This window comes from Brassica oleracea, chromosome C1 (genome assembly GCF_000695525.1).
Source record: "Brassica oleracea var. oleracea cultivar TO1000 chromosome C1, BOL, whole genome shotgun sequence".
Lineage (NCBI taxonomy): Eukaryota > Viridiplantae > Streptophyta > Magnoliopsida > Brassicales > Brassicaceae > Brassica > Brassica oleracea.
This window is the reverse complement of record NC_027748.1, coordinates 26,620,719-26,638,881: the sequence shown is the minus strand read 5'-3', so window position 1 is coordinate 26,638,881 and position 18,163 is coordinate 26,620,719. Positions and strand designations below refer to the sequence as shown.

Genomic DNA, 18,163 nt, shown 5'->3' with positions numbered 1-18,163 from the left:
CTTAAAGTTTAGTGATACTAGGCTCTAAATATATGATCCGAGCTTCATGTCTTAGGATATTTCTAACTAGTCAATATCCCGATTTGATAGTGTATATGCGACTCTTCGTAAAGCTCCAAAAAAGTGTCTTGTGTAGTTCAGCTTACAGCCAAGCTCCGAATGAGCAATATCTCTTCTTACATTACAAAATTCTCAAGCATCTTTATATTCCATTCTTTTGTATCGTCTTTAATAAAATTTAGTGGTTAAACATGTTGATAAAATATATATTTTATTTCATTTTAATTCTGTTTTGCAGACAATGATATATTCGTTCGGTCTTAATTATAGTTTTAAGAACCGAACCTCGATATTCATTTGTTCTAGGAGAATATGATACTGGCAGGGTAGACGCATGGCAAATTTTATTATGTCTTAACAACATTTTTTCAAGATGGAAAAAGAAAAGAATACGAGACGATTTTTCTTTGTTCAGGTGGTTGTTGGACCTTAGGTGAATTAACTACAAAGGAATCCATCTCACTCTCAAGTCTCAACCTATTACAAACGACAAAGATTAACCATGGACAAGGTTATAATATAGATGTCGCTGAACATCACACAACACCATCGTATTAGAGAAGTTGAGTCTTTGAGCTTCAACGGTCATGAGGCCCAGTTGAATATCACCACAACAGAGCCCAAGAAGGATCTCCCTCCACCACAATGGTCATATACTGAGAACAGAGGAGCTAGTACGGTAAAGGGAAAACTACTCCCTCAGAATCGCTTTGAGGTGTTTTTGTCTTCATGTGAGGTGTAAAGCAAGGTGTCTTAGGTGGAGAGATAAGGTTAGGCTAAAGATCTAGTTTGTTCTGAAAGCCCTAGCTTTTGAGTTTGTATATAAGGTTTGCAATCGCCTTTGTAAACATTAAGTTGAGAAGTTATAAAATTCAAAGTTCATCTCTTTCTTAAACCTTCACATTGTACCAGAGCCATTGATACCTTAACAGGTCAATCATGGCGACTCCCTACCCCTTCCCTAGCAACGTCCATATCCTTAGCTGCGTTACTCTAAAGCTCAACGATGGGAACTACTTGTTGTGGAAAACCCAAATCGAGTCTCTTCTTTCTAGCCAGAAGCTTATCGGCTTCGTCAATGGAGCTGTTACCTCTCCTCCAGCTACTCTAACGGTGGTCAGAGATGGTGTCAACACAGATCAGTTAGTCCGCTCTTGGCTCTTTGGAACTTTGTCAGAAGAAGTCCTTGGCTATGTACACAATCTATCAACGGCGAGAGAGATCTGGATGTGCCTGGCTGAGAACTTCAACATAAGCTCCTTAGCTCGTGAGTGTACTCTCCGGCGTAATCTTCAACTCTTGACTAATAAAGGTAAAACCTTGGCTGTCTATAGTCGTGAGTTCAAGACATTGTGTGATGCTCTTAGATCTATAGGAAAACCTATTGATGAATCGATGAAGATCTTTGGGTATCTAAATGGTCTTGGGAGAGAATATGATCCTATCACCACGGGTGTACATTCTCTCACCAAATTTCCCCAACCCACTTTCAATGATGTTGTCTCAGAGATTCAAGGTTTTGACTCCAGACTTCAACCGTATGAAGAAACCACTATCACTCCTAACCTTGCGTATTATACTCAGCAGAACCAACCTCCTCAAGAGTTCAAGTCCTCTGGTCCAAGCTAATATCCGAATCAGAGGGGAAGAGGAAGGTCTGGTTACTACAGAGGTCGTGGTGGCTATTCATCAAGAGGTCGAGGGTTTGCGCAGCATCAGTCTTCCTCAGCCAACTCTGGTGATAGACCAGTGTGTCAGATCTGTGGTAGAGTTGGTCACACGGCGCTGAAGTGTTACAACCGATTTGATAACAACTACCAGAGTCAACAAGCCTTCTCAAAAATGACAACAACTGATGAATCAGGGAAAGAATGGTATCCAGACTCAGGGGCTACAGTCCATGTCACCTCATCAACTCAAAGCCTACAGACAGCTCATCCGTATGAAGGTCAAGATGCGGTTATGGTAGGAGATGGAGCTTACCTACCAATAACTCATGTTGGGTCCTCGAACATCACCTCTACAGCAGGTACAATTCCCTTAAATGAAGTTCTTGTCTGTCCTGATATTAAGAAGTCCCTCTTATCTGTCTCAAAACTTTGTGAAGACTTTCCATGTGGTGTTTACTTTGATGTTCAACATGTGTATGTTATTGATCTTCGAACTCAGAAGGTGGTGTCCAAAGGACCTCGAACTAAGGGGTTATACATAAGAATGCTGAGTTCTCTGCCTTCTATTCTAACTGGCAAGTAGCAGCATCAGAGGCAATGTGGCATCACAGATTGGGTCACTCAAACTCTACGATTCTTCAGCATCTTCAAGCCAGCAAGGATATTTCAGTGAATAAGAGCAGAACAACTTCCATTTGTGAGCCTTGCCAGATGGGAAAGAGTAGCCGTCTTCAGTTTTCTTCTTCAATGTCTGTAGTTAATGAACCTTTAGAGTGCATCCATAGTGATCTTTGGGGTCCTTCACCTATTCATATTGTATCTAATCAAGGCTTTAGGTTCTATGTCATATTTGTGGATGAATACACTTGGTTCAGTTGGTTCTTTCCACTTCGTAATAAAAGTAAGTTCTTTTCAGTCTTTGTGGCGTTTCAAAAACAAGTAGAAAATCAACTGAACAAGAAGATTAAGATGTTTCAGTCAGATGGTGGGGGAGAATACATCAACAAAAGATTCAAAGATCACTTAACCTCTCATGGGATTCAACACCGTGTATCTTGCTCTTATACCCCTGAGCAAAATGGGATCTCAGAGAGGAATCATAGACATGTCACAGAGCTTGGATTGTCTATGATGTTTCACAGTCATCTCCCTCTCCACTTTTGGGTTGAAGCTTTCTCTGTTGCAGCATACATTGGGAATCACTTACCTATGCTGTCAAGAGAAAAGAAGAGCCCAACAGAACTTCTGCAACTACACAAACCAGACTATTCGCATCTCAGAGTACTTGGAGCTGCTTGTTACCCCTACCTAAGACCGGTTGCAGATCATAAACTGGAACCAAGGTCGTTGATGTGTGTGTTCTTGGGCTATAGCACTTACTATAAGGGCTATAGATGTCTCTACCCACCCACTGGCAAAGTCTACATATCAAGACATGTTATCTTCGATGAGGAACACTTCCCGTTCAAAGAACAATATAAAAGTCTGGTTCCAAGATATGAGACTACACTTCTGAAGGCGTGGCAAAGTGCTACCAGCTACCCAGTACCAGAACCGAATCAACAAGTCTCAAGAGCTCTTCCACCTCCTATAACTGAAGAACCAACTCAAGTTGACGAAGCCCCACCTATGCCTTCTCCACTATTACCAACCCCACCACCACTTCCGCAACAAGATCATCAAGCTCCGGTGATCAATCAACAAACAGAAGCAGTGACTGAGAATGTTCATCCAATGCGTACAAGAGCAAAGTCAGGGATTCAGAAACCAAATACTTTATATGCCTTGCTTAGCTCTAAGTTTGTTCCTGAGATACCGAAGAATATAACTGAAGCAATGAAGCATCCAGGCTGGAATGCAGCCGTTGGTGATGAGATGACTAATATTCACATTCTTGAAACTTGGACACTGGTTCCAGCTACTGGGGAGATGAACATTCTTAGTAGTCGATGGGTGATTACTATCAAGTTCAGACCCGATGGTACAGTGGAAAAGCTTAAAGCAAGACTAGTCACTAAAGGATTTGAGCAAGAAGAAGGTCTGGACTACTTGGAAACGTTTAGCCCGGTGGTTAAAACAACAACAATTTGGTTAGTTCTCAACATTGCTATTGCTATTGCTAAAGACTGGACAATCAAACAGCTTGATGTGAAAAGTGTGTTTCTCCATGGAGAGTTAAAGGAACCGGTTTACATGTATCAGCCACCTGGCTTTGTAGACCCAGAGAGACCAGAGTATGTTTGTAAGCTCACAAAGGCACTCTACGGTCTCAAACAGGCTCCAAGAGCTTGGTTTGACACATTCAATGAGTTCTTGATTGATTATGGATTCTCCTGCAGCAAATCAAATCCCTCACTCTTCACCTATCACAGAAACAAGAAGACAATGGTGTTGTTACTGTATGTTGATGATATCTTGCTGACAGGAAGTGATGATGCCTTGTTACAAGAGTGTGTAGACAACCTAAGCAAGCACTTTACCATGAAAGATCTCGGTCAACCTAGTTACTTCCTTGGTATTGAAATACAATCTTATGAAGGGGGAATGTTCTTACATCAGACTGCTTACATTAAGGAGATACTTCACCTGACTTCAATGGCAGAGTGTAATCCTATGGCTACTCCACTTCCTTTGAGACCTGAGAGAGAAGACTCAGAACTGTTCTCGGAGCCTACATACTTTAGAAGCGTTGCAGGCAAGCTCCAGTATCTGACTATTACAAGGCCTGACATACAATATGCTGTGAACTTTGTATGTCAGAGAATGCACTCTCCTACTATTTCCGATTTTAGTCTTCTCAAGCGCATTCTCAGCTACCTCAAAGGATCTCAATCACTTGGCTTACACATTCGGAAAGGTGACGAGCTGCAACTGTCTGCCTACTGTGATAGTGATTGGGCAGGTTGTAAAGAGACAAGAAGATCGACTACCGGCTTCTGCACACTGCTTGGTCCAAACCTGATCTCATGGTCTGCTAAGAGGCAACCAACAGTATCAAGATCTTCAACTGAAGCTGAGTACAGAGCCTTGGGTGCAACGACTCAAGAGATAACGTGGATATCATTTCTATTGTGTGATCTGGGAATTTCTCAGCCTCAGTCTACTTTGCTACTTTGTGACAATCTCTCTGTGGCGTATCTAAGCGCCAATCCAGCTCTTCACAAACGGTCGAAGCACTTCGATACAGATTACCATTACATAAGGGAGCATGTTTCTCTTGGACTGATTGAGACACGCCATATACCTGCATCTCTGCAACAAGCTGACATCTTCACCAAGTCTTTGCCAAAGAAAGCGTTCATGGAGTTGCGTGACAAACTAGGTGTTGGTGTTCAACCCACCTCTAGTTTGAGGGGGAATATTAGAGAAGTTTAGTCTTTGGGCTTCAACGGACATGAGGCCCAGTTGAATATCACCACAATGGAGCCCAAGAAGGATCTCCCTCCACCACAACGGTCATATACTGAAAACAGAGGAGCTAGTACGGTAAAGGGAAAACTACGCATTCCGTGTTTTTCTACGGCAGAATCCTCCAGCTAGTACGCCACTCTGTTTCTCTACGGCAGAATCCTCCAGCTCTCTTCTTCCTCCTTCGACGTCAACTACGCATTCCGTTTTTTCATATAACAAGAAAAACCATAGCTCATTCGTGTGGAATATTAAGCTAGATGGGCTTTCAACCTAAAACTAATTGGTCATAAGTGGAGTGGTCCATCTATCTTATATATTACTTAGGATCCCTTCCAACTACCGATGTGGTACACTTTGTATCTAATACACCTCCTCGAGATAATGGCTCTTTGAGAGTCAATCTCGGAATGTTCGGGCAAGGATCGATGGCCAGATCTATGGATCGGGTTGGACTTCATGGATCGGGCTCTGATACTATGTTAAGCTAGATATGCTTCCAACCTAAAACCAATTGGTGATAAGTGGAGTCGTCTATCTATCTTATATATTACTTAGGATCCCTTCCAACTACCGATGTGGACACTTTGTATCTAATATGGAACACACTCATCAGAGCATGTGCTCATGACGTTTCTAGGAAAGAAGAAGTGAAACACCTCAACCCGGAAATCTTTGAAAACACGTGAAAATTTCTAAGTAAAAGATCAAGTCAAATTTTATCGGATGATAATGAGAAATACTGCAACTTTAAAAATGAAACATGAGACTAAGTACTTTAAATCATGTAGTTTACAATAAAAATATCTTTTATAAAACTTCCCAACATTACCCAAGTTCAAAACACCCTTCACGATGGTCTTTATAGCCTCGCGCTCCGGTCCACACAATCAACATTACCTGCATCGTAAAAGGAGGCATGAGCATACAAAAATACTCAGTGAGGACGCTCAATACCTCCCACTACAGCCCAATAATCAAACACTCAATCAATACTAACACCCTAGCATCCGGTTCTATCGTTCCTTTACTTAACTAGTTCCATTACTTTTACATTTCTTAAACTTTTGACCGAAGGCCCATAATCTTGCGGCCATAGCCAAACCTGCGGCCGAAGCCAAACCTGCGGCCGTAGCCAAACCTTCGGCCGAAGCCAAACCTACGGCCGTAGCCAAACCTGCGACCCCTCGGTCCCTTACGGCCCGTAGCCAAACCTTCGACTTGAAGGTCCATTACATCCTCTTAACCAGTTCCCTTAATTAACTCAATTCGATTAAACTTTCCTTAAACGCATTATAATTCTATGATATAATCAAAAGGAGATATACCTCATTCTTGTAATCTTCGTATACGAACTATTTTAAATATATAGACAATTTTGTCTAAATAAATTAATTATATAACAAATACTATATATAAAAATTATTCATTAAGGGTAATATCAAAAAGTTTACTTATGATTGATTTTTTAATTCTATCAAACTCTATTGTTATTGGGATATAAATTCTTTACTTTTTTACTCATGAGACTCAACTTTGAAAATCTGATGTATACCCATAAGAGTTTTCAAATCCATATAATAGAAAACAAACTTTTGATTCCGTAGTGTTACACAAACAAGTAATAATTTCAACATTTGCCCATTTATTTCAAAACTGTAACACGATCCTTCTTTCTACCAACTCATTCTTCGAGGCGCAGCTCCTATCGTTGCCATGGACAGAAAACTACCCAACACTCATTTATCATTTCCGAAACATTCATCATCTCCTTGTGTCATTTCGTAGTGGAAATTGGATCACGTGGGTGAAGGAAGGACTGAGGTGGCTCAACTCATCGCTACTAGTGTTACTAAGGAACATCGATTCCAATTGTACGTAGCAACATGAGGTCCAAGATGGCTACAATAGATTATCCTCAAGAGTTGATCTCGATCGATCTTGTGACTTGATTCGGCCACGAAGATTTCTCAGGGACTTGTTGTACATCATCTCTGACCCGTATATCATCTCTTACTATCGTCTCTACTTACAGAGAGCTTTTAAAAAATTGGAAAGTTTTCTAAAAAAACTTTTACATATTTCCTTAATAGGATTTATATAAAAAAAACAAAATGTATGCAAATCTATGAAGATCAATCACAATCAATGGAAATCTATGTAAATTGTTTGTTAAGTTTACTTAACTTTTAAAAGTTCATCAACTTTTAAAATCACTAAATTCCATAAAAATTCTTGTTTGAATAAGCCCCCCTTAGATTTTCAAGATCCAACATTTATTTCTCACATAAACATACTAACATAACTCGATTATCAATTCATCAATTCTAGCATGCTTTTCCTAAGAACATAATAAACAAAATTTCCATAAACAATTACTATCATAAATTACTTAAGAACATGATGAATGAAATTTCCATAACAAATCCTATCATTCATTCTCCTAAGAATACGATGAACAAACTTTCCATAAACAAATTCAATTCAAGCATAACTCGATCATATTGAATCAAACCAGAAAAAACAGTTCTTATTAGACTGCCACGAATCACATCCTCACCTGGATTGATCTTAAAAGATCGAAGACTCTGAACCTAGCTGGCATTTCCAAGTGATGAACTCCTTTGTTCCTCCTTGCTGAATTCCTCTTCTCGGACTTCTCTCTTTACCAACTCGTTTCTGCTCTCTAACTTCTCTCTAATCTTCCTTTATGAATTGTGTGAAACAAATGAGAGCTCAAGGGGACCTTATATAGCATTTTCAAAGCTTTCTCACCAAGCCGGGCAGTTAATGCCAGTTTCCTTATTGGCTTGGTCAAAGATCACCATCAATGGCTTGGCTTGATATATTTGATTCTCTCCTTAGGTGACTCCCGCAGATCCAACCTTCCTTTTGTATTATGCCGCAATTATGGCTAGTCAAACTTTCCTTACTTTGAACCCGCATTATCCAACAGCCGAACATTCTTTAATCGGTCTTGTGTCTTGATCTCTCCGTATGTATGCTCTGATTGTTCCATGATCGGTTTACCATCGCTCAACCCATTATGAATATTTTCCATGAGCTCACTGAAGATCCGACACTTAGTTAAAAATACATTTATTCTTCCAATCTTCACGAATACAAGTGTCTCCACACTTAGAAAAATACTCTCTTTGTAGAATAAAACCTCGCTCGTTCTTTTTTCTTCAAAATTAAAAATACTTCGGGAGCGGGTCGTTACAACTCTCCCCCACTTAAAATAAATTTGTCCTCGAATTTAGTCTCGACCAACTGCTGAATTACCAGAGACTGTAGCAACTATGGACACGATGCAGTATTTTGCTTCCCTGTACCCAACCGCTTACTGGAACTAATTTTTGGTTTCCTCCATTGCACTTTCCTCAGATCACTCCTAACTTGAGATTTCATTCTTCCTCCACTTTGGTCCAACATAATGGTTTTGACAAAGACATTTCGATACTCGAGTCATCTTCATTGATCCAACCGACTATGCCATTGACAATATCTGCTTCTAGGTTGCATCCAGATCCCAAAATTCAAGACTGCCTAATAATGTCCGGACGGATAAGATCGTTTGTAAGTCAACTTGATCATTTGATTTCTCATTATGGACACTATAATGATCCGTAAAGACCCTCATTCACAACATCTTCAGCGATGCATTCAATCCTTTTGCTTCCACAATTATCAAGAAGAATTCGCGATGGCACATTCATAAAACAACTAAATCCAATCTTAGATGTATCCATGCAACAACACTCATAGTTGGATTGCATTAATATTGACATACCCATTTTCATTCTTCCTGAACCACATAACTTTCTTTGTAGTATGTCGTCCACCATACTTCACATCCTTTACCGTCAAATCCTGGAATGCTGGAACCAACTTGCAGATCTCTTATTAATGGTGATTCTCTCCCACTAATCCAACAAGGTTTCTGATCTTGTTGGATTCTTCATCCTCGACCAACACTTTCATCTGGTTTCCATGGGTCGACAGACCAAATCCAAATCTCCAGGCGGTTGCGAGACAGTTAATGTCAGATCCCTTACCATCTTCCTTAATTGAGACACATCATGGAACGGATGGAGCTCGTCAAGCAATTCCAAACGATATGTCACTATTCCAACTCATTCCACGATCATAAACGGTCCCACATACCTTGGTTGTAGTTTACCCATCTTCGTTTTCCTATCCTTTCTCTTAAACTTCACCTTTTTAGGTAAACCATCTCCCCCACTTGGAATTCCAATTCCTTCATCCTCTTGTCTGTATAGATTTTCTGCCGATCTTGAGCCTCCTTCATTTTCTCCTTGATAAATTTGATCATGTCTGTCATTTCTTTTATCACTCCTGGATAACGATCTCGGACCTCCCCCACTTCAATCCAACACAAGAAGGTTCGACACGGACGTCTGTACAGTTACATTCCAATACTAGGGTGGTAATTGTTGTTGTATACAAACTCAGATAACGATAAATGCTTCTCCCATAGTTTACTCCAGTCCACTACGCAAGCCTCCAATAAATCCTCCAATGATTGGATCGTCCTCTCCGATTGTCCTTCCGTTTGTGGATGATATGTTGTACTCATGTGCACTTTGGTTCCCAAAGCTTTCTGGAATACCATCCAGAAATTTAAAGTAAATCGTGGGTCTCGAAAGTAAATCGTGGGTCTCGATCAGACACGATGCTAACATGGGCACCATGGAGTTTTACAATTACCGTCATGTAGAGTTCCACACACTTGTCCACACCATCTGACATTTGGAATGGAAGGAAGTGTGCTGACTTAGTCAAGCGGTCTACTATCACCCATACTCAATCCTTATAGCTCTTTGTCTTTAGAAACCCGCACACAAAGTCTATCGTGATCATATCCCATTTCCATTCAGGCTTGGGTAAACTCCGCAACAAGCCACTCAAAACATGATGCTCTGCTTTCACTAACTGACATGTTGGACAATTTGCCACCCAACCAGCTACATCCCTGACCAATGGTAGAACCGCTTACGATCATGGTACATCTTTGTTGCACATGGGTGTATGGAGAACTTAGATTGGTGTGCTTACTTCAGTACCGTTTCCCTCAATTCCTTATCGTTTCGGACACGTACTCGTCCAGGGAAGATGATTGTCTCGTTATTGATCTTTCAATACCCCACGACACCATCTTCGACCATCTTAACCGCTTCTTTGCCGAGATGAACTGACTCGTCTATTAACACATTAACCCGTAACATTTCCACCATCGAAATCAACCCTCCCATTTCCTTCTCTACCGAGACATTCGCCTTACGGTGACTCAGTGCATCAGCTACTAAGTTAGCCTTTCCTAGGCGACAAGCTATCTCCAAATTATAGTCCACCACCAACTCCATGCATCGTCTCTGCCTTAGATTCAACTTTGGCAGAATGAAAATGTACTTGATAGGCTCTTAATGTTCATAAACACTTGAATTTTTTCCCATAAAGCTATGACAACCAAATCTTAAGAGCAAACACCACCGATGTCATCTCCAAATTGTGAGTTGGATAATTCTCCTCATGTTTCCTCAGCTGTCAAGATGCATAAGAGATCACACGTTCATCTTGCATCAAGACGCAACCGAGCCCCATCTTGATGCGTCTGTGAACACAACATAAGCCACACCAGGCTGAGGCAGTACTAGAATCGGTGTACTCATCAAACGCTCCTTCAAGCTTGCAAAACACTTCTCACATTCCTCTGCTCAGTCGTACTTCACGTCCTTACTCGTCAGCCGAGTCAGTAGCTTAGCTTAGCAAACAAGTTATGCTCCCTTAGTTTCTCCATGACTACTCTTAAATGTCCCTTGTGTGCTCCTCCGAACTTTTCGAGAACTCCAAAATGTCATTGATAAAGATGATTATAAATTCGTCCAAGCACTCGTGAAACACCCCATTCATCAGCTTCCCTTCTTCTCGTAGCGCTACCTTAACATTTGTCCAATCCATATTAACACGACACTGATCCAACATGACCATTCCAAGAATTGCTTTGAATCATTTATATGGTAACACAGTCAAGTCATTAAATCTGTCTGCACGCTCCACCATCATTGAAACATCTTGATAAATAACATGCAGCTCAAAAATTGTCATGTATGCTTCACTACCAGATATGATCTCTTCCTCGAACCCATTCTAACGTGACCATTTTTGGGCGATTTCCTGTCACAAAAAGAATGCGACACTCGTAGTCGAACAAAGTGTGGCCTTCCCCACCACACCAGTAACAAAGTGGATTGAATCCACCCTTACATCCAGGCCGTGTATTCTTGGTACCACGCTATACTTAGATCCCAAACCATACACGCATCATTCTTGCAGTTTCATCGATCCATTCAGCTCCCTGCAACTTCAACATCGTATCCACTCCTTCACTAAATTTGACATGTCTCGATTCATCACCACAACTATAAGTATATTCTTCCAGCCGACTGAGCCAATTCGATACGTTCATCGCATACCCTCTGAAAAAACCCGATAATCGACATTTCTTTTCCGTTCTTAACAGGACTTAAGTTAGTTTTCACTAACTTCCTGCAAACTCTTAACGTAATTTTGCAAAGCCATTTGCTAAGCAGTCTTATCATAACACATACCAAGAAATACCTTAGGAACATCATACAACACATCCTTCGCGTGAGACATAGACCATCAGTTCGTTTCCACCCTTACCCATAGATCCCATTTTCGAAAAGCGGCCAGCCAGGACAGAACTGGCTGACCTACCCCGCCTAATACCAAATTGAAATACCCCAACCCGGAAATCTTTGAAAACACGTGAAAATTTCTAAGTAAAAGATCAAGTCAAATTTTATCGGATGATAATGAGAAATACTGCAACTTTAAAAAAAAAACACGAGACTAAGTACTTGAAATCATGTAGTTTACAATAAAAATATATTTTACAAAACTTCCCAAGACTACCCAAGTTCAAAACACCCTTCTCGATGGTCTTTATAGCCTCGCACTCCGGTCCACACAATCAACCTTACCTTCATCGTAAAAGAGGCATGAGCATACAAAAATACTCAGTGAAGACGCTCAATACCGCCCACTACAGCCCAATAATCAAACACTCAATCAATACTAACACCCTAGCATCCGGTGCAATCATCCCTTTACTTAACTAGTTCCATTACTTTTACATTTCTTAAACTTTCGACCCGAAGGCCCATAATCCTGCGGCCGTAGCCAAACCTATGGCCGAAGCCAAACCTGCGGCCGAAGCCAAACCTGCGGCCGAGAGCCCAATAATCAAACACTCAATCAATACTAACACCCTAGCATCCGGTGCAATCATCCCTTTACTTAACTAGTTCCATTACTTTTACATTTCTTAAACTTTCGACCCGAAGGCCCATAATCCTGCGGCCGTAGCCAAACCTGCGGCCGAAGCCAAACCTGCGGCCGAAGCCAAACCTGCGGCCGAAGCGAAACCTGCGGCCGTAGCCAAACCTGCAGCCGAAGCCAAACCTGCGGCCGAAGCCAAACCTGCGGCCGTAGCCAAACCTGCGACCCGTCGTTCCCTTACGGCCCGTAGCCAAACCTTTGACCCGAAGGTCCATTACATCCTCTTAACCAATTCCCTTAATTAACTCAATTCGATTAAACTTTCCTTAAATGCATTACAATTCTATGACTTAGATCCAACATTCATTTCTCACATAAACATCCTAACATAACTCGATTATCAATTCATCAATTCTAGCATGATTTTCCTAAGAACTTAATAACAGACTTTCCATAAACAATCACTATCATACATTACTTAAGAACATGATGAATGAATTTTCCATAACAAATCCTATCATTCATTCTCCTAAGAATACGATGAACGAACTTTCCATAAACAAATTCAATTCAAGCATAACTCGATCATATTGAATCAAACCAGACAAAACAGTTCTTATTGGACTGCCACGAATCACATCCTCACCTGGATTGATCTTAAAAAGATCGAAGACTCTGAACCTAGCTGGCGTTTCTAAGTGATGAACTCCTTTGTTTCTCCTTGATGAATCCCTCTTCTCGGGCTTCTCTCTTTACCAACTCGTTTCTGTTCTCTAACTTCTCTCTAATCTTCCTTTCTGAATTGTGTGAAACAAATGAGAGCTCAAGGGGTCCTTATATAGGATTTCTAAAGCTTTCTCACCAAGCCGGACACTTAATGCCAGTTTCCTTATTTGGCTTGGTCAAAGATCACCACCAATGGCTTGACTTGATATATTTGATTCTTTCTTTAGGTGACTCCCGCAGATCCGACTTTCCTTTTGTATTATCCCGCAATTAAGGCTAGTCAAACTTTCCTTACTTGGAGCCCGCATTATCCAACAGCCGAACATTCTTTAATTGGTCTTGCGTCTTGATCTCTCCGTATGTATGCTCTGATTGTTTCATGATCGGTTTACCATCGCTCAACCCATTCTGAATATTTTCCATGAGCTCAATGAAGATCCTACACTTAGTTAAAAATACATTTATTCTTCTAATTTTCACGAATACAAGTGTCTCCATACTTAGAAAAATACTCTCATTGTAGAATAAAACCTAGCTCGTTTTATTTTCTTCAAAATTAAAAAAACTCCGGGAGCTGGTCGTTACAAGAAACCAAAGTGCTTTACCGGAAAATGTTGGAGAGGGGAAAGTCGGCGCCGGATAAGCACACGTTCCCGTTCGTCTTGAAAGCTTGCACTTATATATTAACGGATACAGATTCATTGTTAGGTTGTGAAACATGGGCTTGGTGGAGATGGATATGTGAACAGCGGTTTAATTCATTTGTATGGGATGTTTAGATTTAGCACAGAAAGTTTTTAATTATATGCCTGACAGAAGTCTTTTTTCGTTAGAGCTGTTCCGACAGATGCTTGCAACCCCCGAGGCATAGTAAACAAAGGGCGCCAGTATTTTGAAACGATGGTCAGAGATAATGGCATTGAACTTGCACTGCAATGGAGCATTACGGTTGTATCATGGACCTTGTGGCCCGTGCCGGCTACATTACCAAAGCTATTGAGATTGGTGACAAGTATGCCGATGAAACCAGATGCAGTGATCTGGAGAAGTCTACTTGATGCTTGTTGCAAAAACGGTGCTAGTGTGGAGCTAAGTGAAGAAATTGCAACACGTTTAGTTGAAAGAAGGGAATGTAATCAAAGTTTCAGTGGCGCATATGTCTTGCTGTCTATGCATCGGCTAGCCAGTGGAACGATGTTGGTATTGTGAGAAAACTGATAACTGAACATGGAATTAGAAAAGAGCCAGGAGGCAGTTCCATTGAGATAAATGGCATCCCCATGAGTTTTTCGCAGGAGACGCTGTTTGAACCGAGACTGTCGATAAACTAGTAAAGAAAAAGGACGAGTTCTCGTCGGTGGATCAAGACAAAAACGTGTTTTATTAGATCAATGAGTCGAAACATTGTTACAAAAGGGGGAGAGAACAAAGGAATTAGTCCGGCGAAGGCTAGTTCGTCGGACCGTACAAGTCGGCGAGAAATAAGATATGAAACCCTAGATCTAGCTGAAAGTGAGTGTAGTAGTTTGCGGATCCCACCATTGTTGTCTTTCCTCCTCTTTTTATAGATACGTGCTCGTTAACCTAATCTTCCTTGTCCTGGTGGGCCTCGTCCTGGTGGGCCTCCTCGAGGATTGGGCCGAGGTGTCGGGCCGCTACCTCGAGTCGTCGAGCCGACAACGTCCGGTTGCTCGCCTCGCTGGTCGGAAGCAGTCTAAAGCCGAGCCGATCACTAGCTCGCGAGTCGACGAGCCGAATCTCTTTGTTGTGATCATGTGTCTGGATAATTATATTGTGGGCCTTTTGGGAGGGCTAGGCCCATACCCAACAGTAATTCCCCCTAGTTCGCTGGTGGGGGGGGCTTACTGTTGGGGGTGGATTTACATCATCCCTCAAGACCCATTAAGACAATGAATTAGGTCCACTTTGCAAGGAAACCCTAGACCTCTTCTTTCTATAAATAAGGAGCCACCCTCCTTTGAGAAGGGGTTCTTTCTTTTGGTCTCTCCTCCATCTCTCTATACTTCTAGAGAGAGAAACACCTCAACACATGCTTTCATCTAGGCACTTGTAATCCTTTGTTGTAGAACTACGATTGGCTTGATCCCTTTTCGGGGTACATAGACAACCCTTCGTCGGGTCTAGCTATAATCATTAAACACCTTTTTTATTCTCTTCAAGTCGGCTCCTTCCGGTTCAAGCTAAGCATGAAGGCTTCTCCTAATCCCACCGATGAGTCCTCGTCTCTTTCATTCACTAGTTTGTTGACAGTTCTCAGTACAAACAGTTGGCTCCCACCATGGGGCATGGGGAAGTATCTTCGAAGAAGATTAAACTGGAGTCAGTTCTGTCGTCGTTTGACCGTTCTGTCGTCACTCGACCATTCTGTCGTCACTCGATCGTTCTGTCGTCACTCGACCGTTCTGTCTTCACTCGGAGCAGATCGTTCTCTCGCAGTCGCTTGGCTCGATCTCTCGCGGCCACTCGCTCTCCTCACTTGGCGCAGATCGTTCTGTCGTCATTCAATTGTTATGTCGTCACTTGAACGTTATGTCGTCGTTTGACCGTTATGTCATCGTTTGACCGTTTTGTTATCGTTTTACCGTTCTGTCGTCACTCGACAGTTCTGTCGTCACTCGATCGTTATGTCGTCACTCGATCGTTCTATCGTCACTCGATCGTTCTGTCGTCACTCGACCGTTCTGTCGTCATTCAATCGTTATGTCGTCACTCGACCGATCTGTCGTCGTTCTCGCGGTGGCTCGGCACGGATCGCTCTCTCGTGGTTACTCGTCATCGATAGCTCTCTCGCAGTCACTCGGCAAAGATCGTTCTCTCGCAGTCCCTTGGAGCGATCTCTCGCGGTCACTCGACTCGCTCTTTACGGTTACTCGTCATGGATAGCTCTCTCGCAGTCACTCGGCGAAGATCGTTCTCTTGCAGTCCCTTGGATCGATCTCTCGCGGTCACTCGACTCGCTCTCTTTTGGTCACTCGACTCGCTCTTTACGGTTACTCATCATGGATAGCTCTCTCGCAGTTACTCGGCGCAGATCGTTCTCTCGCAGTCGCTTGGATCGATCTCTCACGGTCTCTCGACTCGCTCTCTCGCAGTCACTCGGCGCAGATCGTTCTCTCGCAGTCGCTCGGATCGATCTCTCGCGGTCACTCAAATCGCTCTCTTGCAGTTACTCGTCACTCAACTCGCTCTCTTGCGGTCACTCGACTCGCTCTTTGCGGTTACTCGTCATGGATAGCTCTCTCGCAGTTACTCGGCGCAGATCGTTCTCTCGCAGTCGCTCGGATCGATCTCTCGCGGTCACTCAAATCGCTCTCTCGCAGTCACTCGGCGCAGATCGTTCTCTCGCAGTCGCTCGGATCTCTCTCTCTTGCGGTCACTCGACTTGCTCTCTCCCAGTCACTCGGTGCAGATCGTTCTCTCGCAGTCGCTCGGATCGATCTCTCGCGGTCACTCAAATCGCTCTCTCGCAGTCACTCGGCGCAGATCGTTCTCTCGCAGTCGCTCGGATCGATCTCTCGCGGTCACTCAAATCGCTCTCTTGCAGTCACTCGTCACGGATCATTCTCTTGCTGTTACTCGTCACGGATCGCTCTCTTGCAGTTACTCGGCTTGGATCGCTCTCTCGCAGTCACTCGGATTGCTCGCAAGTCTCGAGCATGACGTGATACCGCGAAGACACGTCTACCCGTGACGATTTGATTGTGATGGTTTGCTCATGGCGGTACATTCATGATGATGTCTATGGCAACTTGTCTTTGGCAGTTTGTCGATTGACACTTCATCCATGGCAACTTGCTCTGGTGGTACAGAACACTGTCCTCACATATCGTTTGCGCAACCATCCTGGAGTAAGAAGTCTGATCGGAATCAGAAGTATGTCGATGACAGCTCGCCCAAGACGGTCCGTCTATGACACTTCATCTATGGCAACCTAACCATGATGGCCCGTTCATGACAATCGTCTGCGACATGAGTGTGTGCCTAGTTCATTGTCTCATAAACCCTATTCGTAAAATTCACAGAGATCGGTTTCATCTCTCTCTACGAACTTGGGGGGGCCTCTTCTTTCTATAAATAAGGAGCCACCCTCTTTTGAGAAGGGGTTCTCTCTTTTGGTCTCTCCTCCATCTCTCTCTACTTCTAGAGAGAGAAACACCTCAACACATGCTTTCATCTAGGCACTTGTGATCCTTTGTTATAGAACTACGATTGGCTTGATCCCTTTTCGGGGTACGTAGACAACCCTTCGCCGGGTCCAGCTATAATCATTAAACACCTTTTTTATTCTCTTCAAGTCGGCTCCATCCGGTTCAAGCTCAGCATGAAGGCTTCTCCTAATCCCACCGATGAGTGCTCGTCTCTTTCATTCACTAGTTTGTTGACAGTTCTCGGTTACAGACGCGTGGCATCTTCAGACGAAACAGATATACCAACAGTTGAAAGTGATTGATGACAAGCTGACATCCATTGGTTATTTACCTGATCGCTCTCAAGCACCTTTCGTAGATGCAACCAACGATGGAAGCAAAGAGTATTCCCTCAGGCTGCACAGTCAGAGGCTCGCTATTGCTTTTGGTCTGATAAGCTTACTACCTCAAACTCCAATCCGTGTATTCAAGAATCTATGCGTCTGCAGCGATTGCCACGAGGTTACTAAACTAGCCTCAGCTTCCACGATTTGATTTTTTGAGAAGTTTTGACAGGGCGATCTCTCAAAGTCCTTTTAGTAGAAACTGTCAAATGATCGTCGGCGTGAAGCGATTGGTCCTTCTCTGAAGAATCATCTGAGAGAACATCATCTTCTTCGGATGATTTTAAAGCAGCAAAAGAAATACTTACAAAGATAACTGCTAGCTCTTTGTTACCTGTTGCCTTACTTTCACCTTGAACCTGTTTACCAACTACAGTAGTTACAGGAGGCAGATTACTAGATGACGTACCGGATGGTCTTG

At 42.6% G+C, this 18,163-nt stretch overlaps 1 pseudogene; it reads left to right on the top strand.

Moving 5' to 3' along the window:
* The first annotated feature begins 13,801 nt into the window (after positions 1–13,801).
* Positions 13,802–17,893, top strand: LOC106336259 (annotated as a pseudogene).
* The last annotated feature ends 270 nt before the right edge of the window (positions 17,894–18,163 follow it).